The sequence below is a fragment of the Neltuma alba genome, unplaced genomic scaffold (genome assembly GCF_004799145.2).
Source record: "Neltuma alba isolate B1F8T4 unplaced genomic scaffold, ASM479914v2 tig00011285_pilon, whole genome shotgun sequence".
NCBI lineage: Eukaryota > Viridiplantae > Streptophyta > Magnoliopsida > Fabales > Fabaceae > Neltuma > Neltuma alba.
In genome coordinates, this window is record NW_021635994.1 from 67,583 (window position 1) to 76,617 (window position 9,035).

At 35.9% G+C, this 9,035-nt stretch overlaps 2 pseudogenes; one reads left to right on the forward strand and one right to left on the reverse strand.

Annotated features, from left to right (window-relative positions):
• Nucleotides 1-3,854: 3,854 nt before the first annotated feature.
• Nucleotides 3,855-6,487, forward strand: LOC114711243 (uncharacterized; annotated as a pseudogene).
• Nucleotides 6,488-6,537: 50 nt separating this feature from the next.
• LOC114711244 (F-box/LRR-repeat protein 14-like) lies at nt 6,538-8,790 on the reverse strand (annotated as a pseudogene).
• Nucleotides 8,791-9,035: the final 245 nt, after the last annotated feature.

A 9,035-nucleotide genomic window follows, 5' to 3' on the forward strand; every position in this document is an offset into this window, starting at 1 on the left:
TCTTACATTTTATAGCCTAATCTCTAAAAAAATTACTGGTAGTTGTCTCCTAATCTGAACCAATTTATTAAATACCAGATATCTTATTGAGTAAGTTTTTTTTATCTGGATTATAAAGTAAGTTTTCATTGAGCCAAAACGATAAAAATTAAGTGCTAATTTTTTTCTCAAATTAAAATGTTAACCCCGTTATTGCCCAAATGTTTTTTTTTTTTCAGTAAATGGACATTGATGAATTTTTCAAAGATAAACTGAGTAATCAATCTTTTAAACAAAAGCATATTCAGCAACATTATTGCTTTTTCTCGTCTTGACATTTATCCAATCCAAAAGTTTCAATAAACCATGAGCAAAACATAACAATTGGGTCAAAGAAAATAAGAATAATAATCACGAAAAAAAAAATCACAAGTGACTAAAGGACCTGTATGATGAACCTCAAGTTATTATTTAATATTTTTACGGAAAAATTTTTAATCTGTTTTAGACTTTAGTAACTAAAAAAGAGATTGGATCTAACAAAATTGGGACACCTTCTTGATGAATTAAGCTTCGAATATTTATTAGGAAACATTTAATATTTAATGTCCGACAAGTTCTACAGTTAAATAAAAAATGATATACGAATGGACAAGGTGGAAAGATGGGAAAAAAGGGACAAGTTGTCAAGTTACGTTGGATAAGCTCGGGGTAGAAAAAAGAGAGAAACAGAAAGTGGGGTGATGGACAAAGTGAAATGGATATATATATACTCTTCCGGTCCTTAATATAAGACCCATTTAACTAATTTGATTAGATTAAGGAAGTTAGGTAAGTTAGTTAATTATAACAAATGTGACGCGTTTTTCCTAAAACACCATAATCATCTTATTAATACCTCCTCTCCCTCTTGTACTTGATTATAGTGAGGGAGTATCTATAGGGGTAATTTAGAGAAAATTGATAAATATGAGAAATGGGTCTTATATTTAGGACCAAAACTAACTCAACAATTGGGTCCTATATTAAGGATCTGGAGGAGTATATATATATAATATATTAAATATCCTGAAAGTATCTGCAAAAGAATATCCAATACCTGAAATTTTTTTTTGTTCTTATATATCCTAAAAATTTATTTTCATAACAAAAACCCTGGTCCCTTATTATCTACCGTTTAGTTTGATTGTTAAATTATGAGGCTTGACTTGTATGTTTAACAATCAAACTTAACGACAGATAATATTTTATGAAAAAAAAACTGTAAAATAAATTTTCAGAATATATAAAAATAAAAAACTTTTAGATATCAAAGTGCTACTTATATACTTTAGATATTTCTGAGCATTTAAGCACTTTACCCCTTTATATATACATAGGTAGAGAAAGATATTGGATAGGCATGGAAATGGCATTAAGAAAAAACATGTGAAGGCGATGCTTCAACTAGTAATGTCCGTCATGATGAAAGATTTAACTTAATTAAACATGGATATTGGTGGATTATTGAAAGCTAAACTGAGTCATCAATTCAATTTTTATAAGCAAAACAGACTCAGCAACATTAATTTTATTCATCATGACATACCGCCAAAAATTCCAATACAGCGTGAGCAAAACGCAACAATTGGGTAAAACGAAAAAAATTAGAAAAGTACTCCCTCGAGTAAAAGTTAATCAAAAGTTAGTAGTTAGAAAATTTAATAATTAGTTGAGAATATTAGGTGAAAAAATTAATCCCAAAATAAAATATTTTATATTAGCATGAAACATTGTAGGAAGTCTTCATACAACAGAAAAGAGTAATAATTAGAAAAAAAGAAATGACATTTTTTAAAATGTGAATTTGTGGAGGCTCAAAGGAGAAAAAAGGAAAAGAAAAAAGAAGGAGAAAATACATCATGGGTTTAGGCTAGCATTATTGAAGGTAAGAATGTACGGAGCAGTCCTTTTTTCTTTTTGGGCTTAGGACATTCATTGTGAATAATAAGGACTAAGGGTGTGTTTGGATAGAAACCAAACCATAGTTTCAGAAGTGTTTTTACGGATTACGAAGTAAATATGTAGAGGAGATTATCTCATTTTGCGGAAAAGTGCTTCTGAAATCACGGTTTTGGGATACCCAAACAGGCCTTAAATCTCTCTTACCATAAATTTTTCAAAGGGATTTTAGATTTTAGTACTGGTCACAAAACTTTTTCTATAAATATCGTGAGAAATCAAATCCCTAATTAAATATTTAAAAAATTCAGTTAAGTGCTAATTGTGCTAGGCCTAGTTAAAATTGGAGTCTATTTTGAGCATTCGGCCAGTGGGTTAAATGTGAGATTCTAGAAGGACCCATGGATTCCTATTGTCCTGGAAAATTCAGGTGAGGCTACGAATCAGTTTCACGATAAGAGATTCTTGCGGCTGATTGGGTGAGGAAATACAAGGTAACATCTGCTCTTGTGGCAGAAGCTATGCATTGGAGGAAACAGCTTATTTGTTAATTAAGAGCTTATGTCCTACGTTCACGAGCATGTCGTGGCTTTTGATTAGAGATGTAATGTCCTGGTTGAAAATATCCTCTCTGAGAGAAAATTTATTATGAATCACTCAATAATTTGAATTTCTAGAGGTTAACTCATTAACTAATTGGCTGGTTAAAAACTATTCTAAAAAAGACTAATGAAACTGATCTTAAAATATTTTTAGTAAAATCGAGATTCATTGGAAATCCCAAATCCGTTACAACCAAAACACGCACATTTTCATTTTCCAACCCATAAAATAAACACATACTAAATGGTTGAGATAATTAACCTTAACCACAATTCTAAAATTAACAAATTTTATACTCATCATCACTCTATTGCGCGCTTCTTTCATAATATTTTAATATCTGTGCTTATTCTGGTAGACAAAAAATATACTCCTCCGGTCCTTAATATAGAACCCAATTTTTTTTCCCAGGCCCCCAATAAATCCTCCCTTATCATCCCTTGCTATTAATCCCACAGCAGCCTTACCTCTTTCCTTACTGAAGGCAGCATCGACATTAATTTTAATTGCCCCTCTAGCAGGCATAACCCAATTCTTACTCCTTTCCACCCCTGTCTCAGAAACACATCTCCTCTTCTTACCATTATCTGCATCCCAGAAATCACGTACCATTCTCATAGCTCTTCCCACACATCCAATAGCATCCACCTCCTTACCTTCAAAAACGAATTGGCACCTTGACTTCCAGATATCCCAGCAGATTATAGCAAAAAGGGCACAACTATAATCATCAGGCCCCTCCTTAATTTTTAACCACTCGTCCAACCATAAGTCAACCCTCTTCATACCTCTCTCATCGAATCTTAATGATAAAGGGGACCCAAACCAGACCTGCATGGCCCAAGGACACAGAAATAACATGTGTTCAATTGATTCAGCTTGGCATCTACAGATATCACAGACTGGTGTATTTGCACATTTCCTTCTAAACAATGCCTCTCGGGTTGCCAAGGCTCCATTAAGTACCCTCCATAGGAAATGAGCAACTTTTGGAGGAATCTTCCATTTCCAAACCACATCCCAAATCACTCTAGGAGTCTGATACGAGCTACCAGGTCTCCCTGAACCCTTTCTGTCCTCTTTATCTTTAACCACCCTTGAATCTGGAAGCATGCCTCCTATGTCCACAATCTCAATTCAAAGATTGAATTCTGAAGGTTTCGTCAATGGGCATCCGATTCGCCACAGTTTCCCGAAATCGCTGCTTCGTGGACTATGTGAGTTTCAATTTTCTGTTTGCTTGAATTTTATGTTATTTTATTCTGAGATGATCTTGTTGCTCGAAGCTAATCAGAGGTGGTTTCTGTTATCTCTCTAACGTCCACAGGACAATGAGAGATCCTAAAAACTTCAGTAGCGGAATGAAGAATACCGTGGAAGACCTGTCAATGCAGCTTTCAATTTCAACGCCACCCGCCACCCGCTCATAAGGTGGAAACTCTAAGGTCTAGCGATCTCCGTTTCGATCGATTGCAACCCTCGGATCATGAATTGGTTGGAGAGAAGATTCTTGAGTTTGGCCAATTTGTTGCTCGAGATGCCGTGCTTGATGAAGAGTATTGGGTATGTCATGAATTGAAACTGAAAGCCTGAAACTATTATATTTATGGAGTTTTCGCTTGCTTTTGTACATGTTGATTTATTTTTGTGATTTTTTTAATGTGACGGCAGACAGCAGCCTGGTTAAGGGCAGAAAGTCACTGTGAGAATCCAACGCTTGCGCGCCATGACATCCGGTATACTAGAATGATCCTTTCATAAGCGTCCTCAGTTTTCACTTTCAACTTTCATTTATTAAGTTTCATTTATTAATAGGATAGGATTGGTAGCACCTTTGCGTCGTGAAAAGAACAATGACGAGTTTAGAGATCACTTGTGTTACTTTTCTAAAAGCTCACAATCAACTAAAATCAAGATGGATATTAAATAAATTCAAGCTTTGCTTTGAATTATAGTGAAAAGTTGGATGCACTGAATCTTGCTATGCTTTTTTCAGACACATTCATAATTACAAAATGAGATTTGTAGACCAGGTAGGGGTTTGTGCTAATAAATTTGTTCATTGTTAAACTATGTACAATGAGATTTCTTTCATGAATTTCTAAAGACGGGCTTCCTATTACCTAGGAATTTAATGCACTAAAGAAGCGGTGCCAAATGCAAAATGAGCAGATATGCACATGCATTATTGCGGTAAAAATTATCATATCTTCTGAATCAGTTGAAAATGAAAGGCTGCAATTTACTAATATTGCGCTGATTTTATGCAAAGTAATGATTAGCCCTGAATGTGTGCGTTTAACCTTACGTTGTTTGGAGTCAAGTTTATCAGGTGAAGAAGGAGCATAAGAATGTAAAACGCCCGATATTGAAGAGCGTCGTAGGAACGCTTGATTTGAATATCCGATATTTGCTGCAAGGAGAGACTTTTCCCGGGGTATAGTACTTCCTTCTTATTGAGATACAACTACGTCTTCTGACCTGTCTAGACGGATTTTGATGCTCTGAGGCATTTGGTATGTCATTGTCTTAATTTTGACACCTTAGTCGTTTTGCCGAGGCAAATAGAAGGTCGCTCTTGCAAAACCGGATGTTTAAACTGAGTTTTCTTAATGTCATTTACTCCAACGGATAACCAAGCATGCACCAAATCTTATACCCTTGCATTCATCCCGGCACCATGGAAGGGGAAATGACATGACAATGTACCAAGTTCCATAACTTTGATGTATTCATTTGTGCAGGAACGGGTTAAGGCTCCTCGATTTTGCAGCATCGACAGAACAGCACCGAGCAGATATGGCTACATTGCAAACGTATGTGTTGCGAAATCAGCTCGTCGTCAGGGCATTGCAAGCAACATGTTGTACTATGCTGTTGCATCAGCAAAACTAATGGTAGTTTTAAAGTTGGAGAGTAATTTGACTCCTATAGTATACAACTGACTGATGATATGTCTGTGAATCATGAAAGAGAACTTACCGTATATTCCATGATTTATTGAGCAGGTGTGGAACAAGTATTCGTTCACGTGGACAGAATAACAACAACTGCACAGAATTTGTACCAAAAGATAGGCTTTGAGGTAAGCTCAACACAATCATTTCTACTTCTTGCACTGATCTCTTTAAGAGTATTCCTTCCCTACAAAAAGCAGTAATGCAGCTTCCTTTCGCCTTTTCAGATGGTTGTTATGGCAAATTCTCAATTATCGAAGGAACAACTATTCTTGCTTCGTCTACAGACATAAATACTCTGCATTATTTTGTTTCTGAACAACTGTAAAGTTCAAACGGCTGTACCTCCTCTCTCTCTCGCACTTGTTGGGAGGTATAGCGCTATAGTCTGTATTGTAATTTAGGTTTTCATTTCTTTTTTCTCCATTGTAAAGGAAAATGGTTTGTCAGTCTGTATTCTTCCTGAATCAAGTTTCAGAAAGACCAAACAAGTGTATGCTTTCACAGGTTCAAGAAAGCAACGAGTGTCACGCTCGGGATGAATCTCCAGAGAAGAACAAAAACATATATTGCAACCCCAATAGTAATCAGAACCCTAGTGCTTACCTCCGCTTTCTACTTGCTCTTTTTATATGTCGTTTCCTTCTTTTGTGTATGTGATCAATATCACTCAATATGCTGAATATGAAGAATTACTGGCAGATTATGATACTTTCCAGAGAGAGAAAGATAATTAGTTTATACAATTGACTGGGCTGGGACCAATAAAATTTATGTAAAAGCCTAAAAGGCAAAATCTACTCCTGCAAATAGAACAATAGAGTGACAGAGTCAATCATGGAGAAGCATTTACACAAGGGAGGAACCAGAAAGGACAACCTATAAGTCAAGGAGAACTCTTCAGTTAGAGCCACGGTAATGAAGAGTTTTTACTGTGCGAGTTCAAGTTTGTAGTTCTGGTTATGTCACAGGCCACTCCTATTTTTCATCAAGTGGCTGGAGAATAACGCAAAGCACCCTGCCGTTCAGGATCAGCCACTATGACATGTTGCAGTAATGGAGACATAACGCAACCAATGATCTTAACCTCCCGATTTGAGTGGCCAAACAGAAAATTTTCTGTTATCTGCAAAAATCTCCAACATGTAAATGTCTTCTCCGACGAATTATTTATCTATTCTCTATAATACATCAACTGGGTGAAATCCAATAAGGCAGCAAGTGCTCCATATTCATCTATCTTAAAATTAAATTTTTCAACACATATTTTTTCCAATAAAATAGCAGTCAATCGAATTATAAATTATGCAACTCTCGTCTTGTAATAGTATAGGACCTGGGTACATCCAAATACTTTAAGCAGTCTCTCAGCGACAAGCAGTTATCGACGATGAAGCCCAAATGAGCATCTGTGAAATTTCTGCACCATGATAGGTCCAGAGTATGCAAATTTCTTGCACGGCTGCCAAGGGACAAGGCTGTGTCATGGCCAACCTGTCACGCGTAAACCATATAATCAAACCTTGGTTCACATTGATCAACGTAACAACAGTACGAGGAAGGGAGCCCAGTGAAAGGCTTTGGACAAATACTAAAAATATATATATAAAAGAAAAATCACACGATAACCCAAGAAAAGTGGCACCACTGCTTATGACTCATGCGCAATGTGATTTCCGTAAATTTTATATTGATTTTGATTATATTGATGATTAGAAAACATGGATTGATGAACCAATGCGTTTACCAATTACCAAAAAGCAGCCTTATCAGCAGAGGAGGTTCCATGTGCATGCCCAGCCAAAGGAAGCTTGGAGACAGGAGGGAAAAAACGTACCTTTTCCACGTTATTGAGTGAAAGTTCTTTCAAGCACGCTCCCGTGGTCTCCAGAAAAGCCGCAATGGCTTCATCACTGAGATACAAAGATGTTCAATTTGTTCAACTCTTTGGAGACATAGACATTGCATGCTAATAAAACTACTACCTCTCATTTTTAATATAAGACACAGTTGACTAATTTGATGAGATTAAGGAAACTAAGTAAATTACTTGCTTATAGCATATATTTACACAATCTCTCTAAAATATTTATATGCATCATTAAATTATATATCAATCTCTAAGTCAGATAAATTAGTTTGGACAGAAATAATTATTATAAATACTTTAAGCTAATATATTTACCTTTATTAATTTTTTCAAATTAGTCAATTGGATCTTATATTAAGAACTGGAAATAGTATAGTAGTATATATTTTTGGTCTTTTTTCCCCCAAAACAAAAGATGAATACAAGATGTTTTCAATTTCCTTAGTACATATGAAAGCTAAATGGCAATTCAGAGATTTCTAACAGTACATATAGATGGAAGCAAAGAAAGCTGTCCTAAAACTTTAACAAGCTAGAAACTCATCTGAGTCAACTCTGTAAATGAGCAAATTGGTAACAGTGACAGACAAGAATGGCAAAGCATAAATAAGAAGTGCATGATCAAAATTTAAACGTCAGGTTAACATATGAAGCCCACCAAATGCAAAATGATGATATGATGATGATGAAACACAAGAGAGAAAGAGAGGAGGGGCTAAACCTGAATTGATTGCGGCGGAGTCTCAGTGTATGAAGCGCTCGGCACCCATTTGCAAGATATCCAATGGATGAATCCGTTAATTTGCACAAGTTCATGAGATCAAGTGAGCATAATCCAGGACAGAATTGAGCAATAATTTTAACTGATGAATCGGTCAATTTTCTACGCATCAACAAATAGAAATCAAACATCTAAGAAACAAACAGCTTCTGACAATAATCACAACTTAAGCAGACATTCAGATTTAACACATTGAATTAAATAGACTGGCACAAACGGTACTCACTCACAATCCTTCAAGACAAGTTCCTTCAAATTATGACCGCGTTCAGTCACAAAATTCTTGATAAAATCATCAGAAACAGTTTGGATGCCTGCCACTGACAAGACTTCTAAATGTTCAAAGCTCTGCAGTTCTGGCCCAATTAGTGCAGCATTAATGTTGGGGCAATCATCAGATACAACTCTTTAAGAAGTGATCTTAATGAATTAGCCAAAACAAATACACTGTGAAATGTGAGAAGGGAGCATTGGCTAAGATTTATCGATCTAAGAGCCGGAGTGGAAGAAACTAGACTATGCAACCCCTTGTCTGAAAGACGGCATGCACCGCTGAGGGACAGACTAGTTAGTCTAGGTAACTGGTTTGGTGATCGTGCTAAAGTAGCAAGTACCACGTGATGTGGGGTGCAGCGGCCACACTGATCAAGTTGCAACACCTATTCCACAGGTGAAATGAATAAACTATTTCAAAGATTGCTTACAATTCAAATCAAGTGAAAAGGTGATACTTATAACAATATCAATCGAGTTAAGTCAAGTATAGTGAACATGGGCCTAATTGAAAGGGAGTCATCCATATTGACCAGAAACCAAATTATTTGAAGGGCAATCAAAGTTAAGATTATCTTTTTTTCTTAAAAGCTGAGGCCACCATATGAGTATTTCAGTATGTTAGCCACTT